At 48.8% G+C, this 23,254-nt stretch overlaps 1 pseudogene; it reads left to right on the top strand.

Moving 5' to 3' along the window:
• Window positions 1-527: 527 nt before the first annotated feature.
• On the top strand, window positions 528-22,834 carry LOC144103333 (uncharacterized; annotated as a pseudogene).
• The last annotated feature ends 420 nt before the right edge of the window (window positions 22,835-23,254 follow it).

The following is a 23,254-nucleotide window of genomic DNA, read 5'->3' as shown; positions in this document are numbered from 1 at the left end:
TGAAACAGCGTAAAATATTTTTTTCTCTGAATAAGACTCATACCATGGACACACCGCGGAGCTCTTGAACTCATATCATATTGACACGTGTACTTATCTTTATCGGGCGACCACGCTCCGCCGCCTAACAAGTGTTACCGCAGAGCGCGGGAAGCGCCTGCATCTATCCGAAGTATCTGGCAAGTCATCGATGCTTCTATTCGCTGTCCGTTGTAGCCGAAACTTATGTTATCTGATTTCATCGCCTGACGCGAATTGTGTAGAACTTTATGGAAGGCGCACGGGTCCCAACGATTAGCATGGAACATTCGACGACTGCTATATAACAGCCGACGCGCTTGACCCGCGGATCAGATTTTCGACGATCGCCGACCGTGTTCGCCGCAACCGTTGTTCTGTAAGTGTAGCCTCTTTTTGTGGCCACAGGTTCACCCAATAAAAGTTAGTTTTGTCTTTCACAGTATTGCTACTGTGTTCTTCAACGTCACCACCACGTTACATCTGGTGGAGGTGCTTTTTCTTTGTTCATGTATCGGACGCCCCCGACAAGCCGTGATCCAAGCCCGGACCGCAAAGAGAACACCAACGTAGTCCCGGACAATCGAGCAAGCCGCCGTCTTCAACAGCTGCCCCCGGAGCACGGACTTCTACCTAAGAAGACCAAGAATATTGTGGCCGAGGGAACCCCAATGGCAGCCCCAGCGTCCCCCATCGTGCTGCAGCAGCCCAGGGAACCACCGATATTCCGCGGTTCCACATTTGAGGACCCGGAAAGCTGGCTGGAAACGTATGAGAGGCTCGCTCCGTTTAACAGCTGGGCAAGCGACGACAAGCTGCGACATGTCTATTTCGCATTGGAGGACGCCGCCAGGACGTGGTTCGAGAATCGAGAAGCCACCTTAACGACGTGGGACCTGTTCCGAAGCAGCTTCCTGCAAATATTTACAAGCGTCCTACGAAAATAGCGAGCCCAAGCTCTACTGGAGCCAGAGTGCAGCTGCCGAATGAGACGATCGCAATCTTCACTGAGGAAATGAGCCGTCTGTTCCGCCACGCCGACCCGCAAATGTCCGAAGAGAAGAATGTCCGCCTACTGATGCGTGGTGTAAAGGAGGAACTTTTCGGCGCAATGATACGAAGCCCACCGACGACCGTAGAAGAGTTCCTTCGCGAGGCCACCAGCATTGTAAAGACACTCGAAATGCGGAACCGACAATTCAAACGCCACACGAACTCGACAAACTACGCCGGAGTTCAGTCACTGGCCACCGAGAACCTGCGCGAGACCATCAGGGCAGTCATTCGTACGAGAGGAGCTTCAAAGGATCTTCCCTTCATCGCAACCTCAAGTGGCCTCAGTTGACGAAATTGTCAAAGAAGTCCAGTGATCGCTGGGAGTTCCCGAGGTACAACCACAATCATCGCAGCCCCAGCCAGAAGCGATGACATACGCCGCCGTCGCCCGACGTCAAGGTCCCCCCCCCCCCCCTCCACGACCGCTCCAGGACCCTGTAACGCCGCAATTCCGTCGACCACCGCCGCCGCCGCCAACACGCCCACCCGTCGCCCAGCGCAGCTACCCGAGGAAGACCGACGTTTGGCGCGCACCTGACCACCGCCCGCTCTGCTACCACTGCGGGGAAGCCGGCCATGTGTACCGCCGATGCCCATACCGCGACCTGAGATTGCGGGGGTTCGCAGTGGACGCACCGCGCCCTCGGGGAGGCGAACGCCCTCGTGACATCGCCGACTACCTCGCCGCTACTCAGTGCAGCCCTCGATGGCCGTCTCGGTCGCCGTCTCCAGGCCGCTACCTCTCGCCGCAGCGCCGTCCATACACTGGCCCAGCACAGGCCCGCTCTGCGAGTCCATATCCGGAAAACTAAAAGCAGCAACCGATGGAGGTTCGGTTGCTGTTCGTCGAACTGACGAAGATCCTCCACCGCCGACGAAGACGACGCCGAGACCATCTCGACGACATAATAACGCCATGCCGCCGTCCCGACGAAGTCAGCAAGCCAAGACTACACCGACGAAGGACAACTTGACGACGCGACGTTCCAACTTCAGTTCAACACGACGCAGCCATGATCCGGCGCCAAGACCTAACTGCAACGCCAGACAAAGAACCACCGACCTCGACGTGCATCTCGACGGCCACGCAGTTACCGCCTGAGTGGACACAGGGGCTGATTACTCCGTAATGAGTCGACACATCGCCGCCCAGTTTAAGAAAGTTAAGACCGCATGGGAAGGCGCTCAAATTCGGACCCCTGGAAGACACCTCATCACGCCGACTGGAATCTGCACGGCAAGAATAACCATTCATGACCGCACTTACCCTGCCACCTTCGTTATTCTCCAAAAGTGTTCACGAGACGTCATTCTCGGTATGGACTTCCTGAACCAACACGGCGCAATCATCAACCTGAAGTCGAAGTCAATAACACTGTCGGAAGATAAATCAATACCGCCGTAGAGCCCTCGTAGTCACCACTCTTTGAGTGTGCTCGAAGATCAAGTGAGCATCCCGCCTCGCTCCAGCATTGTTATTTCGGTCGGCACCGAAACACCCGCTGACGTAGAAGGTGTCATCGAAGGCGACCAACGTCTACTGCAAGACCGTGAAATTAGCGTCGCAAGAGGGATCTCTCGACTGCATGGAGGGAAAACTGAAGTGTTGCTGACAAACTTCAGCCAGGAGTTCAAGCACATCAACAAGGGCACCATGATCGCGTACATCGAGGAAATTCTGGAAACCAGCATTGCGTTTGTCCTCTCGGATTCCGCCGCATCTACCCTGACGACCATGGTTCCCGAACCAGACTACGACATTAATCCAAGTATCCCCGTGATTAAGCAACAGCAGATCAGAAATCTGCTCCGACGATATAAAGGCTGCTTTTCGACATCATCGAGGATTCGACAAACACCAGTCGCCAAGCATCGCATAATCGCCGAGGAGCGCGCTCGACCACTCCGCCAGAGCCCTTACGGAATTTCGCCGCGAGAACGTGAAGCTATAAGAGAACAAGTCGACGAAATGCATTGCGACGACATCATCTAGCCATCGAAAAGCCCGTAGGCATCCCCTGTTGTCCTGGTGAAGAACAAGGACGGAACCCTACGTTTCTGCGTCGATTATCGTCGCCTGAACAAGATCGCGAAGAAGGACGTATATCTCCTCCCACGGATAGACAACGCATTGGATCGGCTCTGCAACGCAAAATACTTTTCGTATCTGGACCTCAAGTCTGGCTGTTGGCAAATAGAAGTCGACGAAAAAGATCGCGAAAAGACCGCCTTCATCACCCCGGACGGCGTCTACGAGTTCAAGGTTATGCCATTTGGACTGTGCTCGGCGCCTGCAACGTTCCAGCGCGTGATGGACACGGTTTCAGCAGGATTGAAGTGGCAGACCTGTCTCGTTCACTTGGATGACGTCGTTGTCTTCGCCGCAAATTTCGACGATCACTTTAGGCGACTTGCCACAGTACTAGAGGCCATCAAGTCATCAGGGCTTACTCTGAAGCCAGAAAAGTGCTGCTTCGCTTACGATGAGCTTCTGTTCCTAGGCCACATCATCAGCAAGTCTGGAGTCCGCCCTGACCCGCAGAAGACAGCTGCCATTGCACAGTTCCCGCAGCCCATCGACAAGAAGGCAATGCGTAGATTTCTTGGCATGTGTGCCTACTACAGGCGATTTGTCAAGGACTTTTCACGCATCGCTGAGCCGCTGACACAGCTAACTAAATGTGACATCGAGTTCAAGTGGGAAACGCCGCAGGCCGACGCATTTCAAGAACTCAAACGATGCATGCAGTCGCCGCCCGTACTTGCGCACTTCGACGAGCACGCCGATACCGAAATCCACACTGATGCCAGTAGCCTATGCATCGGTGCCGTCCTAGTCCAGAGAAATGATTGGCATGAACACGTGAAAGCTTACGCTAGTCGGTCGTTATCAAAAGCGAAAGGCAATTATTCTACAACCGAAAAGAAATGCCTCGCCATCGTTTGGGACACAGCGAAATTTCGCCCTTACCTATATGGCAGGCCGTTCAAAGTGGTCAGCGACCATCACGCATTGTGTTGGCTAGCTAACTTAAAAGACCCTTCACGACGGCTGGTACGGTGGAGCCTCAGACTACAAGAATACATCACTGTAATCTACAAGTCCGGACGAAAACACTCAGATGCCGATTGCCTATCACGCGCCCCCATTCACCCGCCGCCTCAAGATGACGAGGATGACGACGCCTACCTTGGAATAATAAGCGCGGAAGACTTCGCCGAACAGCAACGAGGAGACACGGAGCTAAAAGCCCTAATCGAATATTTGGAAGGGCACACCGACGTTCTCTCTAGGGCATTTAAGCGTGGATTGTCTTCGTTCACGCTTGAAAACAACCTACTCGTGAAGAACTTCTCACCAGTCCGCGCCAACTATCTTCTTGTTGTTCCGTCGGCGCTGCGTGCAGAAGTACAGCACGCCCTACATGACGATCCGACCGCTGGGTGCCTCGGTTTCTCCCGGACGCTATCAAGGATACAAGAAAGATATTACTGGCCGCACCTAACCGCCGATGTCACCCGTTACGTCACGACATGCCCAAACTGTCAGCGACGCAAGACACTACCGACAAGGCCAGCGGGATTACTACAGCCGATCAAGCCTCCTTACCGACCTTTTCAGCAGATCGGGATGGACTTGTTGGGACCGTTTCCGACATCAACTTCCGGAAATAAGTGGATCGTCGTGGCGACGGACTAACTCACCCGCTTCGCTGAAACTAAAGCTCTGCCGAAAGGCAGCGCAGCCGAAGTGGCGAAATTTTTCGTCGAGAACATCTGCTGCGACATGGTGCTCCAGAAGTCCTCGTCACCGACAGAGGAACTGCTTTTACAGCAGAGCTCACGCAAGCCATTCTGCAATACAGCCAGACAAGTCACAGGAGGACAACTGCCTGCCATCCGTAGACGAATGGTCTCACGAAGCGCCTGAACAAGACCCTCCCCGCTCATGCAAGCAATGTACGTCGACGTCGAGCACAAGACATGGGATGCGGTCCTGCCGTACGTAACATTCGCTTACAACACGGCGGTGAAAGAAACAACACAGATCACACCATTTAAACTGGTTTACGGCAGGAACCCGACGGCGACGCTCAACGCCATGCAGCCGCACGTCACCTACGAGGAAAATCTTGACGTCGCTAGCTATCTCCAGCGCGCTGAAGAAGCTCGACAGCTCGTCCGCCTACGGATCAAGAACCAGCAGCGTACCGACAGCCGACACTGCAACCTGCGACGACACTTCGTCGAGTACCAGCCCGGCGACCGTGTTTGGGTATGGACCCCGATACGCCGACGAGGACTGAGTGAGAAACTATTGCGACGCTATTTCGGACCTTACAAGGTCATTCGACGTATTGGCTCACTGGACTATGAGGTCGTGCCAGACGGCATTTCGCATTCACAGCGGCGCCGCGCACGATCTGAAGTAGTCCACGTGGTGCGCCTTAAATACTTTTACGGACGATGACGAACTTCCTTATTTCTGTTGTTTTCTTTGCTACGAGTGCTTTTCTTTATTTCGTTTGTTTGCAGCATCGGGTCGATGCTTTTCAAGAGGGGGTAATGACACGTGTCATTTACCTTTATCGGGCGACCACGTTTCGCCGCCTAACAAGTGTTATCGCACAGCGCGGGACGCGCCTGCATCTATCCGAAGTTTCTGGCAAGTCATCGATGCTTCTATTCGGTGTCCGTTGTAGCCGAACCTTATGTTATCTGATTTCATCACCCGACGCGAATGGTGTAGAACTTTGTGGAAGGCACGCGGGTCCCAACAATTAGTCTGGAACATTTGACGACTGCTATATAACAGCCGACGCGCTTGACCCGCGGATCAGATTTTCGACGATCGTCGACCGTGTTCGCCGCTACCGTTGTTCTGTAAGTGTAGCCTCTTTTGTGGGCATAGGTTCGCCCCAAAAAAGTTAGTTTTGTCTTTCGCAGTATTGCTACTGTGTTCTTCAACGTCACCACCACGTTACAATATTCGCTAGAAATGCTACTGTTCGGAAATTACAATACTTCACAAATTTGTCGGAACAAACGGCGCTAACAATAGCGTATTATATAAACATTGTCATCATCTCGATATGCATTGTGCCGTTGTTCCTTTAATTATTTCGTAAGGCAGGTAGCAGTAACGCTCGTCGTATCCTGAGGATAGCACCTGTGAATGGTTTCGGGATATAGCAGTATAGTATGAGTTGCGTTTCCCCTTCCGGTGGCGATGAGAGGAAACTACTTGATGATGAAATTGGGGTTTCTTGGTGACCCGGTGGTTCTACTCGCAAACATTCACATTACTCAAGGAAAGGAGAAGGTTAACTATTTATTTACAACGTAGGTAAAAAAAAAGGAGAAGAAACAAAGCAAGGAGAAAACTATTTACATGACTAAATCGTGGATCAGACGAATTCTGCCCCCGCTCAACCCAGAGCGCTTGGTTTTAAACCCTCTAGCGGAGACAGCAACCAATAAGATAACAAACGACCCATCTCGCCAATCAGTGGTTAGGGAAAGGAAAGTAAGGTCCGCCCACTGATCAGAGATTGGGGAAAAAGTTCTGATTAAAACATTTGGGAAGGAGGTTTCAAATTACCACACAAACAACACAAATGCGACTTCAGTTCCCCACGCCACCCACGGCACCACAGATGCTAGAAACATGTGCCGACGAGGCGATGACTCAGGTTGTTGACAGCAACAAAGAGAACACAGTCGTTAAGGGAATAATCCGTTTCCTGGTCACCCAGCACTCGGTCCCCACCCAGCTGTATCTCTCCCGCATCGCCGAAGTCTCGTCACCCCTTGACGACGCACACATGTCGACAGCTGTATCTGGTTAGGCTTTTTCAAGGCGGATTATGCCCGAGGCGGCGCGGGTAAACAAGGACGTCCGCTGCAAGACGGAGGAAGTAGGGACCAGACGGCTCCCTTTGATGCGGCACGCGGCGCCGACACTGGCGCGGCCTTTCTCAGTCTTCGTTCGAAGAACGGTCAGCGAACTCCACACCTCCCAACCAAGAATGTCACGCGGACACTTGCTGTCAGTGTGACATAAAAGTTCAGTCACAATTGGCCGGAACACAAAAAAATCACACAACCGTGCACACACACACGCATATTGTGGTTAATACAATCCGCCCACACCAGGTTAGGACACCAATCTGCACATTCCAGAATCCACCATGTCAGATCGGTGCACCAAATTAGCAGAAATGATTTCTAGCCGCCTACATCTCGAAACAGAAGCTTATGTTTCTTTTTAGTTTCGTCAACCAGATTGGCTCTACATTTCGAATTATCCGGCACATCGCCGGTTGCAAAGGCTGCCGCCGCTTTCGGATTTGCATTGTCAGCTTGCCCAAAATCGACAGAGCTCACCAGCTCCCTGAACTCCACAAAGATTGCTGCTGTCATCGCGTCTGCATTCTCCCGTTCTCTGAATCTCGCACTAAAGTTAGTTCTCAGATCTGCTACTTCACATGCAGCTTCACATCGGGTTTAAGGTGAGGCGAGCTCTTTGCAGAGCCTGCAGCCGATGTTCTCATGAAGAAAAACCATCTCCTCAAGCATTCTTACCCCACAATTACCTTGACCAGCTTGGTTCCGCACTTCTGGTAGTGAGGTATCATGCTTCATGTTTAGACTTACAGGTATGAATGCAGTATCCGAATCTCCGATTTCCCTACCTGCTGTGAAACTCTTTGCAGCTATCGCTGTTAACTCCCAATCTGCTGCAGAGACATTTGCAGCTTCCGAATCTGCTTGAAGCTCTACTGAAGCCTCAGGTTTGTCACTAACGGATTCGTGCGGAATTTTGAAATGCTCTTTGACATCAGCTTTCTCATTTTCTTCCTGCAGCTGCACCTTTTCTGGCTGCTCTAGCAGCGCGGGCGTCTCAAGTGTTATCAACTTCCCTACACCTGCAGCTACATCTGCTGTCACTGCGCACAGTGTCAGCTCCAGCTTGCTAACCAACTCATTTTTGGCAGCTAGCTTACCTTCACCTGCAAGGAGTGTGCCCGCTATCAGATCCTGATTTACATCTTCCTCGCCCGTTCCCGCTGCCTCAGAGCTAGCGCCGACCTGCTCTTGGGCAACGCTGAACGCTTGTTCACGAGAAGTCCACTCCTGCGCCTCCTGGGTCAGCTCTATATCTGCTCGCTCTGACAGTGCGTGCTTCACAGGTGTTTCTAACGCCTCTATGCCTTCAGCGATCTGTTCTGGCATGGCACACAGCGTTAGATCAGCTTGTGCTCTTTGGAGAACCACACATTCCCGTTTTGTTATTTTGTTCCCTGAATCCACACAGGCTTCAGAATTTTGACCTTCGGATTCCAAGTTGCGGCATGCCAGATCGTCAACCCTATCTGGTTGACTGACCTTATCAACAGCCATCTCCGACTGGGAGCTTGGTTTATCAGGCGCCGGTATCTCCACATGAGATACTAGCTCGCACACCTCTTTTCTCACCGCGGTAATATCTTGTTCCTGCTTTTTCGGACACTCAATCATCGAATGCCCAAATTCCATGCAGTTAAAACATTGAACTGCTGCGAATAAGGCCTCGCTATCGACTTTCGCCCCCTGCCTTAACTTCAATTGCATCTGTGCAAGTTTTTTCTTTTCTAGTTCAATTTAGAGTTTCAAATTTTCAATTTCACTCAGCTGTTCAGCCTCCTCCTGCTCAACACGCCGCATCCTGCCCTCCTGATCATACCGTACGGCAGCCACCTCCGTTTTCCGTGGTATCGTTTCTAGCACTAAACACTACACCGATATGGTGAATTCGGAGAAAGCAGAAAGGTCTCCTACCTTACTGGTTGCTCTCTGCCCCGGTGATCTCGTCTTCCTCAGTGATTACGACAGGCTCCTCGATGCGGACGACTTGAGCTCTGGATCTCTCAGCAGCTCGCTGACTTCTGCCTCGTTTGACTGGCCTGACTTGGTCTCCTGGTTACTTTTCAGCAGCTCGCTGACTCGAACCCTTTCGAGGTGGACGCCTGGTTCTTTTCAGCAGCTCGCTGACCCGAACCTTCGATGGTTTGTTGTTGCCCGGCTCCTTCAGCTCCTCGCTGACCTGAGCCTCCGACGTCCACTCGACCACGACCAGTGATCCTGAAGCTCTCGACGTCGCCTTTTGACGCAGCTTCACGTTTTCTCCTTTAGGACAAACAGCTTGTCCACCGACTTGTTCTTCTCACCTTCCGTCCAATGCCTCGAGTAGAAAGAAATTGCGATCCTGTGTCGACTGCGCCAGTTGCGTTTCCCCTTCCGGAGGCGATGAGAGGAAACTACTTGATGATGAAATCGGAATTTCTTGATGACCCGGTGGTTCTACGCGCAAACATTCACATTACTCAAGGAAAGGAGAAGGTTAACTATTTATTTACAACGTAGGTAAAAAAAAGGAGGAGAAACAAAGCAAGGAGAAAACTATTTACATGACTAAATCGTGGATCAGACGAATTCAGCCCCCGCTCAACCCAGAGCGCTTTGTTTTAAACCCTCTGTCTCCGCCCTTAACGGGGACAGCAACCAATAAGATAACAAACAACCCATCTCGCCAATCAGTGGTTAGGGAAAGGAAAATAAGGTCCGCCCACTGATCAGAGATTGGGGAAAAAGTTCTGATTAAAACATTTGGGAAGGAGGTTTCAAATAACCACACAAACAACACAAATGCGACTTCCGTTCCCCACGCCACCCACGACACCACAGATGCTAGAAACATGTGCCAACGAGGCGATGACTCAGGTTGTTGACAGCAACAAAGAGAACACAGTCGTTAAGGGAATAATCCGTTTCCTGGTCACCCAGCACTCGGTCCCCACCCAGCTGTATCTCTCCCGCATCGCCGAAGTCTCGTCACCCCTTGACGACGCACACATGTCGACAGCTGTATCTGGTTAGGCTTTTTCAAGGCGGATTATGCCCGAGGCGGCGCGGGTAAACAAGGACGTCCGCTGCAAGACGGAGGAAGTAGGGACCAGACGGCTCCCTTTGATACGGCACGCGGCGCCGACACTGGCGCGGCCTTTCTCAGTCTTCGTTCGAAGAAAGGTCAGCGAACTCCACAGTATGATTGACATTCTTTAGTATAAGCGACGCAACCATTAGGCTGTAGGCCGTGGCAGTAGGTCGGGATAGAAGACGGCTTTCTCTACCAGCCGGAAAAGGAGCATTGTCAATGAGATATTTTGCTTATCATGAGCAATGCTATCACAGCGTAGAAACGTATTCCATCTTCGCTTCGTTGGACAAAATATATTGCACCACCCCACTAGTTAGCAGAGACTTTTAACACCACCATATCATATCAGAATTCGGTGTAGTGTGGAGCACGCAAATACGAGAGACATATACGTCTCTGGTTCTATGTCTCCCGTCCTTGTGTGTATCGTGCTTCAAAGTCAATATAATAATGTTTCCCGCTTTTACCGAGAAACGCTGCCAAACGAAACATCCAACATTCTTCTTCCGCATTAGGTCGCCAAGTCCCAATCGCCTTCCCCAATCTGTCGTCGAAATATCTGTTCATACAGTTGTTAAATCTGCTGTAAATAACCCGTTGCTGCCTTAAGCAGGTGTTATTTTTTCTGTCTGCACATTTGCGTTGATTTTAGCTCTTAACTCGTTGACCCAATGCTTAGGAATTCTCTGTTTCCTTTCCTGCTGTAGGCATATGGCACTGGTACCCTTTCTTTAGCGTCCATTTTATGATGACAACGACAATCCGTATGTGTGTTTCATAGTCAAAAAAGGATCCATAGAGTTCAAACTGATTGCGCAGTATGTCTACCCCTCCTCTCAATTGGACTAGGAGGGTTTGAAGACAATTATGGAGGCAACCCGGGCTCCTTGAATCATTAGCAGAGATTTCAACGCCCACCACCAACTGTGGGGAAGTCTTATAGTCAACGCCAGAGGGAGGAATATGGCGTTATTTGCTTCAGAAAAAGAACTTTACGCAATGAATAGCGGCTGCCCGACATACCTGCGAGGCAGTTGATATAGTAGTTGCTTAGACCTGACGCAAGTTTCGCGGTCCCTGCGCCGGCGTGTCCAGTGCTTTTGTGATGTGGAGACACATGGGAGTGACCACATACCCAGGTGCCTCAAGATTGCATGTCTTGGGGCTTCCGGCCCAGCTCAACACGCGCACATTGATTGGACGGCATTTAAAACTCGAATGGAAGAGGCGTGGAAAGAAGCCCTAACTTCCAGTTTGGAGGGCATTATAGCAACAGCAATGAAGGCTGCTATAGGCTTTCTCACGTCAACTAGAATGCGCACCGCATTTGATATCGAGTGAGACCACTTTCGTGCCATTCGTCGGCGTGCAGAAAGACGTTACAGACGGACCAAATACGTAAGGAACCTCAAAGAGGCGCGTCGTTTCCAGAGGGAATTCAAGCGACGAATGGACACGCTGACGAAGTAGCGCTGGAAGTCCTTCTGTCAATCTCTGGATCCTCGAAAGGCCCGGTCCCTCATTTGGCGGACAGTTCGGGAGCTTCCAACGCTTTCACAGCAAAGACAGTCTTTCTATGCGTTGGCTTTACATCAAAACCGTCACCAGATTGAAGTTGCAACTGACATCTGCAGGACAATTGCGGGTGCAGTGACTACCTCGGGTTCCCAGCGTGTTCCTCCTGATTCACGGGATTCACCGATGGATGTTGTCTTTACTCGTGAGGAACTTGATGCTGCTCTTGCAGAATGTAAGCGTTCGTCTGCACCAGGTCCAGACGGCATTACATATGCTGCGCTGTGCCACCTTCGCCGGGACGCGCGTAGAGGGCTACTCAACCTTTACAACCACTCGTGGCAAAACGGAGTTGTTGCCCCCAGTGGAAATCCAGTCGCGTGATACCATTACTAAAACCAAAAAAATCCCCGCTCGAGCTGTCATCATACAGGAAAATAGCTTTGGCCAGTTGTGTGGGAAAAGTTATGGAAAGAATGCTTGTGGCACGTCTTGAGGGGTGTCTTCAGCAGCACATTAACGTGTATCCTAATGTCATGGCGGGTTTCCGACGGGGTCGCTCCTCTATAGAGAACGTCATTGATCGTGTGTCCACAGTACAGCAACAGGAACGCCAGAAGCGCATGTGTGCGGCACTTTTTCTTGATATCAAAGGTTCATACGACAACGTGACACATGAGGTCATTCTTGATGCGCTACAGGCTGTTGGAATCGGTGGACGGATGTATAGGTGGATCCAAAGCTATCTCACCAAAAGGAGATTCTTTATTATGTGTGAAGATGGCTCCACACCCGTTCGTTACACCTAGCGGGGCGTGCCCCAGGGCGGAGTGCTCAGTCCTACTTTGTTTAATCTAACAATTAATTATAAGACCCCCATAGTACCTACCTAATACCGTCCAAATCTATGTATGCCGATGACATCTGCATCTGGGCCTCCTCTCTGACGCGTCTCCAGGTGCGAGCAAGACTTCAGAGGGCAGCAAACATAACTTCCTCCTATCTCCGAGAGCAAGGTCTGAGCCTGTCATTTATGCTCAAAAGTATGACTAGTTATCCGCTAACTATTGACGGCCATGTCTTTGCCTATCGTGCATGTCATCGTTTTTTCGGGATTGTTATAGATCGTAATTCATCATGGAGCCCGGATTGCAGCATCGTAAAGAAGAAGCTAATCTCTATCAAACACCTGCTCAGATTTCTTGGCGACAAATCATGGGGCTTGTCGATTCTATCAATGCTGCAACTCTATAGAGCACTCTTATTAGGATTTTTGCGGTATAGTCCACCAGTGCTTTCAAGCACATGCAATACGAATTTGCGTGCCCTCCAAACAATACAAGGTCAGGCACTTCGCACATGCCTGGGTCTCTCTCGAAGCGCATCAACAGTTCCTGTCATTGCAATCGGCCAGGACTTCCCACTCTCGACGTATATACCCCTTGAAAGCCTGCGGATCCACATGCGGTACCTAACAAGGATTCCCCAGCACCACCTTGTGTCAGTGCCGGATCAATTACCACACGCAGTGTTTTCAAAGGTTATAGCAGCCCACCAGTCGTCCATCCCATCACAGTTCACCCCAGCAGCACGGCCTTCCTCTGCGCTTTGGTGTCTGCGGGAGCCATGCCTGCGCCTTACAATTCCGGGCATAACGAAAAAACCGAACTTATCGACACCGGCCAATAAACAGGCCTCTACCTACTCCACGGCGCATATAGTGACCGCGCTCATGTATATACAGATGGTTCGGTCTCAGGTACAAGTTCAACCTACGCCGTGGTCATTCCTGCGAGACATACCAGTCCTATCCAGCAAACTTTGCATCGGACAACCTCTACCGAGTCAGAGTTGGCGGCTCTTCGTGCGGCTGTGCAGTACATCGGTGCACAAACACCCCCCAAATGGACTGTGTTCTGCGACTCAAAAGCAGCCCAACAGTGTCTTAATTCTGCTTTACGCCATGGCGATCACAATCAACTCGTAGCTTAATTAAGACATCTCCAACACCAAACGCAGGAAGAGGGTCATGGTATCGTTTTCCAGTTGATACCGGGACACTCTGGCGTTTATATTATAAACAAAAACGTAGCATATGGACGGGACGAAGAAGGGCGAAGACAGGACGGTTGCTACACTCACAACTCAAATGAATGAAATGCGACAGTAAACCACACCCCATCCCAGAGCAACAACACGCATGCGCATAACATAAAACAAGGTAAAAACAAACTGATAATATTAAAACGTGTGGGAAAAGAAATAAAATTGGAAAAGAGAAAGAGAGATAGATAATAAAAGGTGCTAAGAAAACTCAATGGCGTTTTAAAAACTTCAATTCCATCTCCATCAGATACACAGATGGGGTACTAATGCACGTGCGTTCACTACATTTCGAAATTTCCTGGACTTCCAAGATTTCCATAGCCAATTGGATTTTACCACGCCCTACAATCTTAGTACGATTAAGCAGGGGAAAACAACCATTGCACCTCTTGCAATGCACTGGTACATGTTCCCCAGTTTGTTGGCGAAGTGAAGAGGCATGTTCACCCAGCCTCACGTTTAGACACCTGCTCGTCTACCCAACGTACACAGACCCACATCGGAGAGGGAACTGATAAAGAATATCTGTTGCGCATGAGACGTACGGTTTTCTATGTTTTGTGCCACAACCTGGTTCTCTTTCTCTCTCTCGATCTGCTGAAGCACATAGCATTGCCAGCTTGAGGGGCGTAGAAAACACGACGTCAACCCCAAATTTCGCTTCCACTCTCTTCAAGTTGTGGGAGAGCCTGTGTACATATGGCATAACCTCAAACTTCCTATTCTTTTGGTCACCTGGTGTGATATGTCGTAACAGAAGCTCTTGTTTTTCTTTTAGCAGTTTCTTTCTGAGAGAATCTGCAACTGCCACAAGAACATCGGCAAGGAAGCCTGCTTCCTTAAGTCTCTCGGCCTGAATGTCAAAACTTTTTCCCTTTTCGGAACTTTTCGGAAATGATGCAGCTGACGGTAGAGCTCGGGCGGCTCACGGCAGTGCCAACATTGTCCATATACCGTTGACAAGAGCCGACGCAGCAAGACATCTACGAATGCTTGGCCGAAGAAAGCTTTTAGCGTCATGGTCTTTTCCTGGCAAGTCCACATGCCGTCTGCACCGCCTAGACCCCTTACTTTAACTCAGTCCTCCATCCGGCCTCTCCCGCTGCGATGCTACGCACTTGTGTCGCCTGTGGCTGGGAGTGGCATTCACAAATGCCTACTCCCAATTATCGCAATGGCAGACTTTCCTGCGTGTGAGATCTGTGGGTTCGACGAAACTATAGAACACCTTCTTTGTAACTGCCCTCCGTTTCAGCGTGAGCGTGCCCTCCTGCTGCAACATTCCGCCGTTTAGATCCTTGGCCCCATACTGAAGCCAAGATTCTGGGTCCTTGGAGTAAGCCTGCATCGCAGAAGACAGCTTTGAAGGCACTTTTCAAGTTATTGAAGGACTCAGGACTGACTGAAAGGTTGTGAACTATCAGTGTGTGCCCTGTGTACCCTGCAAGTAATGGCCAACGGGCATGTGGAAAAGCGATCATCTCCCTTTGTTCTCTCCCCTTTCTATCTTTCCCTCTGTTCCCCTCCCCACGTGTAAAGTAGCATTCCGGGCGCTGCCTAGTTAACCTCCCTGCCTTTCCGTTTGTCTTTCTCCCTCTCTCTCTCTTTATTTTGTTGTTTATCTCTATGTGTTTTTTCAATTTTTTATTGATGCTTTCAATGCAGTTTGTACCCTACATTATTGATCAATTGTTTATGCAGTTTGTACTTTTCGTGTTTATTTCGATTAGTTTTGCCAGCCTAGTCTAGTCTAAGTGAGCCTCATTCATATATAAATGTATTTAGTTCACTCTGCTGCTACACATTATATACTTATTCTACTGTCCTTCTAATTACCATTGGGGACAGGGTACCAGCAAAATAAATAGGTCGTGAAATTTGCTGCATTGACGTAAGAGAGAGGGTGCTTGACGAAGTCAACCTATTGCTACCAGTGCTTGGTCGCCAAAGAAAGGTAAAATTCTCATGTATTTGTTTTCATTTTATTGGTATACATAATTATACCCAGAAAATTGCAATTCTCATCGGAAAAGCACAAACAGGAGGATTTTTTTGTTTATTTTCTGGACCGTTTTCTCCTGATTTCGCAGGACAGAATCTTTGACGTCTTTGGCAACTATTTTAACCGGCACAGGATTTTTATAGGTTCCTGAAACGTTGACTATAGATGTGGATGCTTTGTCCAGGACAGTTTTGCCTGTACAGAGATTGGCAATCAAATGGACATGTGGGTCCACTGTGCTCTCGGTCTGAAGCAGTTGGCAAGTTCCGCATAAAAGAGAGAAAATACAGAGATTTCATTACTTCAGTTCACTCACGACTACATGAATGAAGATTTGACGGAAACCTACGGAAAAGCATGGTCAAAACAAAATAAATATGTTAAAAGTTGTTGAAATAAATGTCCGCATTTATATAGTGGCTTCATTGCAATTTCCTTTGAAGGTACCGACGCTATCTTTAAAAGCATATGCAGTGAGCGCCTGTTCATTAAAAATTCGTCTCCGCTCCTCCTTGATTACTTGGATCGTGTTATCAAATTAATAATATAGAGCAGACCTTAATTCCTCTATCCACCGCGAACATCAGTCAAATTCCTATTTCTGTGACGACGCACTCTTTTATTGGGCCCTAGAGGTATAAAAATTACAAAAGTCGCTGGGCCTCTGGGCATTTATATGTATGTTGATATATATGGATGCAGTTGCACCTTAGAATCACAAGCCTAAATGTCATAAAACAACAAATTTTGAATACTCTACAGTGTGCTTTTATTACAAAATTTCGGTAATGGTTTCTTCTAAAGATGTATTGCGTTTACCTCATTGTTTTATCATCTATATAATGAGGCGCTTTAGGCAGCGCACAACACTCTTTAATTCCTGATGCGTTGAAGGATCTCAGCATTACCTACAGAAACAAGCATTAGTACCATCTATCACACCACTTCTCATAACAAAAATAAATTATCCATCTTTGTGACCCGACTCCAATCTCTATTTTGCCTCTTCGAAATAAATTTTTTGCTTCATCATCATCATCATTATGAGCCTGACTACACCCAATGCATGCCAAAAACCTCTCCCATATCTCTCCAATTAACTCTGTCCTTTCTCAGCTGCGCCCACCCGGTGCCTGCAAACTTCCTAATCTGATCCGCCCACCTAACCTTCTGCAGCGCACTGCTACGCTTGCCTTGTCTTGGAATCCACTCCATTACTATTAAGGACCTGCGGTTATCTTGCCTTCACGTTACATGCCCTGCCCAATCCTATTTGTTCCTCTTGATTTCGACTAGGATGTCATTAACCCGCGTTTGGTCCCTCACCAACTTTCCCCGCTTCTTGTCCCATAGCGTTACACCTATCACTTTTCTTTCCATGACTCGATACGTTGTCCTTAACTGAAGCTGAACTCGTTTCGTTAGCCACCACGTTTCTGCCCTGTAGGTGAGTACCGGTAAGATACAGCGCTTATACAGCTTTCTCTTGAGGGATTTTGGTAAACTGCCATTCATGATCTCAAAGAACCTGCTATATGCGCTCCACCCCATTCTTATCCTTCTAGTTATTTCCCTCTCATGATCCGGGTCAGCTGTCACTACCTGTCCTAAGTAGACCTTTACTACTTCCAGCACCTCGCTGCTAATTGTAAACGGCTGTCCTCTTGCTGGAGTGTTGAACGTTACTTTGGTTTTCTGCATGTTAATTTTTAGACCAACCATTCTTCTCTACCTGCCTTACTCATTGATCATGCTTTGCAGTTCACCTCCTGAGTGGCTCATCAAGGCAATCATATCACCGAATTTCAGATTATTTAGGTATTTTTCATTAACTCCTATCACCAACTGTTCCCAAATTAGGCCACGGAATACCTCCTGTAAACAGGCGGTGAATAGCATTGGCGAGGTTGTGCCTCCCTGCCTAACGCCCTTGCTTACAGGAATTTTATTGCGCAATTTATAAAGGAATATAATAGCTGTTGAGTTGCAATATATATCTTCCAGTATTTTTACATGAGCGTCTTCTACACCTTGATTAAGCAATGCCTCCATGCCCACCGAGGCTTCAGCTGAGTGAAATGCCTAAAGTCAAAAGCACAATACAGTGATGGCGTAGAGGCAAAGCGTCCGCCCCGCGTGCAAGAGGGCTGGGGGCCGAATCCCGGTGCCGCGCAATTCTTCACCGTGTTTGAAAAAAAAAAAAAACTCCGCGTGTGGATGGAATTTCATAAGCAGGCCTGGGGTGCGACCTGACCTCGGTGATCAGAACCGAAATCGCACTCCCTCACCAAACTGGATTTTGCCGCCCTGGTGTAGTACTTGGCCACAACCTCCTATCATCAAACCAATTAACCCATGGTCCTCAGTCGCCAGCTCCTGCGGAGTAACTGATCAAGGCGGCGGCCAGTCCTGTGATGCAGCGGAGGGTGCTAAGAATCTCCAGCTCCGGACAGGTCGTCATTGGAATTTGAACCTGCAAACGTTTAACGCTAGAATCATATCTACTGAGGATAGCCTAGCAGTCCTGTTCTAGTAGCTAGGGGGCATTATATGGGATGTCATAGGGCTTAGTGAAGTTAGGAGGACAAGTTAGGCGCCTACAGTACTAAAGGGCGGGCACATAGTATGCTATCGAGGATTAGCGACTAAATAAGGAATAGGTGTGGATTTCCCCATCAATCAGCATATAGCTGGCAACATATAGAGTTGCGAAGCATAACGATAAGGTGGAAGGTCTGGAAATTAGGCTAATCAAGAGGTACGAGCTGAAGGTGGTACAGGCCTACGTACCTGTATCAAGTCATGATGACCAGACTGCTGAACGCTTCTAATAAGACGTGGAATCGGCAATGAACAAAGTAAAATCACGATGCACTATACTGGTAGACGACTTCAGTGCGATGGTGGGCAAGAAGGCGACTATAGGTTATTTTCTAGGAATAGCAGGGGAGAGTTATTAGTGGAATTTGCAGATAGAAATAATTTACGGATCATGAATACCGTCTAATGCAAACGAGAGAACAGGAAGAGGACTCTATTTTAATGTGCCCTGTTATATCGGTGAACTGATGGCCAAAATACCGAAGGTGAACTCTGCATTTTGATGCTTTTAAAGCCGTAATGACATTCGAAATCAATACCGAAGGCTTAATATACCTTTTCGAAGCTTGTTCAGTTGTCTTTCCGTATTATCAAATCCAAAATAGCGGCACAATGCCTAGTAATGTCACCGAAAACAAATTGCCGTCCTTTAGATTGTCATTCCTTAAGTATAACAAGTGTTAGAGACACCTCGAGACACAGTTTTATAGATAGACAATGCTGGAGAAGCTAATCAGAGTTTTTAAAGGCTCTTTTTTAACGTTCCATATTTGGAAACACGTTGGTCTTTAAGGTAATTTCAAAACGCAGCCCACCATTGTTTCTCACGGACATCAATTTCGCAGTATAACCTTGCTCCCTGAAATCAACGCTAACAATGGTTATTTGTTAATTTTAGTTATTTATTAACCGTAATATATGTCCGTCTGAGGCACATTACGGTCGCATTGCTGTACGCTCTAGCTCACCAGAACGCATCACGTTCCTCTCACAGTTATTAAAATAAAAACCATGAATGCTAAAACACGTCCCCATGCACATCCGTTCGACAAGTGATTTGCACATGGGCTTGGTATTCTAGCACTATTACAAAGCATTAGCAGGCATATAGGGTTAAAGAAATGCAAAGGAGAAAATATCCATCTAAGATTCTCGAAAACGGGCCACAAGGTACGTAAGCAGCCTGCAAGAAATGCTCTTGCGTGCCAGCCCTGGACAAGACAAAGGTCCCGAAAAGATATCACGAAAAGCGCACACATGAGATACATGAAGCTTACCTAATTCAAAACCGGGGCGACACGTGTGTCAGCAGTGCATCCATCAACCTGATGTCTAAGGAGACTGCCTATCTAGGCAAGTGATTTTATCTCGCTTTTTAAGCTTTTAACTGTTTTACACCAAGTGTTAGCCACGCTCCCGTTTTTTACCTTACCGCATGCCCATCTTCCATCCTTCACCTGCATCTTGTTGTTTGCTTTCTCTCATATCACCCTTCCCACGGGCATCGTTTCTTGTCAAAACTTTGAAACATTTATAGCTCTTAAGATTTTATCGCTTTTTTCCGGCCCTTTACACCGCCCCTGACGTTGACTCAGCTGACAGCTTGCCGCGAGACTATTTATGTTTCTGCACCTTTCGAATAAACATCAGTTGTAAGTCAGCGCCTGTGTCGTACGTTCCTCTCTTCGTCCTGTGTTCGCGCTGTTCCCTTTTCAGCAATCATTATGAGGAACCAAGTACTCTTATGTTAGCTTTGTAACATTCTTCATGGTTCTAAATGTTATTCCTTTCATTCACTTTTGCATCCGTCATGGTGGCTCAGTGTTTATGGCGCTCGACTACAGATTCGGAGTTCCAGTTCGAACCCGACCGCGGCGACAGCGTTTTGATAGAGGTGAAACTCAAAAGGCATTCATGTACAGTGCGTTGTCTGTGCACGTTTAAGATCATCAGGTGGACGAAATTATTCGGATCCCTCCACTACGGCACCTCTTCGTTCTTTTCTTCTCTCAGTCCCTACTTTATTCCTTCCCTAACGGCGCGGTTAAGTTGTCCGCCGAGATATGAGACAGATACTGCGCCATTTCTTTTCCCCAAAACACCAATATTACAATATTCATTCACATTTGCCTGGCCGCTGTGTGGTCCACAGATTAAATACTTTTCGAGTACTGGTCTGCAATACGCTCAGCATCAAGGTTCAGAGCTCTCTGGACAAAGACACCGTAAATATCTTTGTCTTTGTTGCAAAGCTCTCGGATTCTATATGACCTTTTTAGACACATGAGGCTGGTTTTCTTGGTTAATATCCGCATTATGAAACTACACGGTGAATTGCACAGATGAACAAGTTCTCGGCCACTTTCGCGGCCTATCACACGATGTCATCAATCTTGCAGCCTGTCGTGCTAGCGTTGGTAATCGTCGTATTCCTCGTCTTTCCGCCGTTCGTTCCCCTCTTTTATGCGCCTGGTGCAAACAGCAGTTCCACAGTGGTCGTGCAAAGGAGCCGTTTGTGTCAAGAGACAGAAAATTGCGATATTTCTTCGAAAGCCCCTTTGTGCAACCACACGCAATCGTAAGAGTGGTTTGGCCAGGTCGGCCAAACACTTCATTAAAACCTTTGCAAAGTAGGTTTTAGCAAAGCTGCGTAAAACTCGGAAAGCAATGGGAGATCCTGAGCGCACTGTTTTCTCCGAAGAGCAGATACAACTTAACTCGTTGGTACGTCAAGCGCTAGAAGCGGCAACGGAAGCAGAGCCCTGGCTTGCGCTAAGCAAAGCGGCTTTTTTCAAGGGCTGTTCAATTTTTGAATGTAGACTAAGATACTACGCATTCTGCATAGCTAGAAGTACAGAACAGGGTGAAACCGGGTGCACGTATAATAACGAATGCCTTTAGCTATGCCATACCAGTGTGTGGCTACCACCATGTATAAGTTGTTCTAGAATGCGCTACGCACTCCGAAGTGTCTTTCAGTCTTACAGCGGATCTCGAACATTAGACAGGCAAATTGATGTACCTGGATTTTTCTTACCGTGGTATTTGGTGTTTTAGGTTAATATTCGGGTTACAGAGACATCTTCTGTCAAAATTTTCGTTGCGTTTCATCAGCCATGCGCTTAAATTTAGTTGGCAGGCTAAAAAACTTCGTTTTTTATACCATATATATTTGTTACTAGCCGTTGTATTTTCGTATCTGGCCGCCGCGGTGGCTGAGTGGTTATGGCGCTCGGCTGCTGGCCCGAAAGACGCTGGTTCGATTCCGGCAGCTGCGGTCGAATTTCGATGGAGGCGAAATTCTAGAGGTCCGCGTACTGTGCGATGTCAGTTCACTTAAAGAACCCAAGGTGGTCGAAATTTCCGGAGCCCACCACTACGGCGTCTCTCATAGCATGAGTCGATTTGGGACGTTAAACCCCCATAAAGCTTAAAACAAACTATTTTCGTATTTGTGCCTGCATCAAACCCATCTTACACGATCACTTGTATAAATGATCGTAGAGGGGAGCATAAGCGCACACAAAGAGATAGGGATAAAAACGCGAATACAGAACATGCGAATGCAGGCCACGACTTTGAGATTACAATTCTTGGCAGCAATGTGTGAAAAAGCCAGTGAAAAATTTTAGTACCTGGCCACAGGTAGGCACAATATTGACACGTGTACTTATCTTTATCGGGCGACCACGTTTCGCCGCCTAACAAGTGTTATCGCAGAGCGCGGGACGCGCCCGCATCTATCCGAAGTTTCTAGCAAGTCATCGATGTTTCTATTCGCTGATTTCATCGCCTGACGCGAATGATGTAGAACTTTGTGGAAGGCACGCCGGTCCCAACGATTAGTCTGGAACATTCGACGACTGCTATATAACAGCCGACGCGCTTGACCCGTGGATCAGATTTTCGACGATCGCCGACCGTGTTCGCCGCTACCGTTGTGCTGTAAGTGTAGCCTCTTTTGTGGGCACAGGTTCGCCCAATAGAAGTTCGTTTTGTCTTTCACAGTATTGCTACTGTGTTCTTCAACGTCACCACCACGTTACATCTGGTGGAAGTGCTTCTTTTTTTTGTTCATGTACCGGACGCCCCCAACAAGCCGTGATCCAAGCCCGGACCGCTAAGAAAACACCAACGTAGTCCCGGACAATCAAGCAGGCCGCCGTCTTCAACAGCTGCCCCCGGAGCACGGACTTCTACCTGGGAAGACCAAGAAGATCGTGGCCGAGGCAACCCCAATGGCAGCCCCAGCGTCCCCCATCGTGCTGCAGCAGCCCAGGGAACCACCGACGTTCAGCGGTTTCACATTTGAGGGCCCGGAAGCTGGCTGGAAACGTATGAGAGGGTCGCTACGTTTACCAGCTGGTCAAGCGACGACAAGCTGCAACATGTCTATTTCGCATTGGAGGACGCCGCCAGGACGTTGTTCGAGAATCGAGAAGCCACCTTAACGACGTGGGACCTGTTCCGAAGCAGCTTCCTGCAAATATTTACAAGCGTCCTACGAAAAGAGCGAGCCCAAGCTCTACTGGAGCCAGAGCGCAGCTGCCGAATGAGACGATCGCAATCTTCACTGAGGAAATGAGCCGTCTATTCGGCCACGCCGACCCGGAACTGTCCGAAGAGAAGAAAGTCCGCCAAATGATGCGTGGTGTAAAGGAGGAACTTTTCGGCGCAATGATACGAAGCCCACCGACGACCGTAGAAGAGTTCCTTCGCGAGGCCACCAGCATTGAGAAGACACTCGAAGTGCGGAATCGACAATTCAACCGCCGCACGAACTCGACAAACTGCGCCGGAGTTCAGTCACTGGCGACCGACGACCTGCGCGAGGCCATCAGGGCAGTCGTACGAGAGCAGCATCAAAGGATCTTCCCATCATCGCAACCTCAAGTGGCCTCAGTCACCGAAATTGTCAAAGAGGAAGTCCAGCGATCGCTCGGAGTTCCCGAGGTACAACCACAATCATCGCAGCC

Source organism: Amblyomma americanum, chromosome 9 (genome assembly GCF_052857255.1).
Source record: "Amblyomma americanum isolate KBUSLIRL-KWMA chromosome 9, ASM5285725v1, whole genome shotgun sequence".
NCBI classification, from domain to species: Eukaryota; Metazoa; Arthropoda; class Arachnida; order Ixodida; family Ixodidae; genus Amblyomma; species Amblyomma americanum.
Note: the sequence above shows the minus strand (reverse complement) of the source record. Positions and strands in the feature narration are given on the sequence as shown.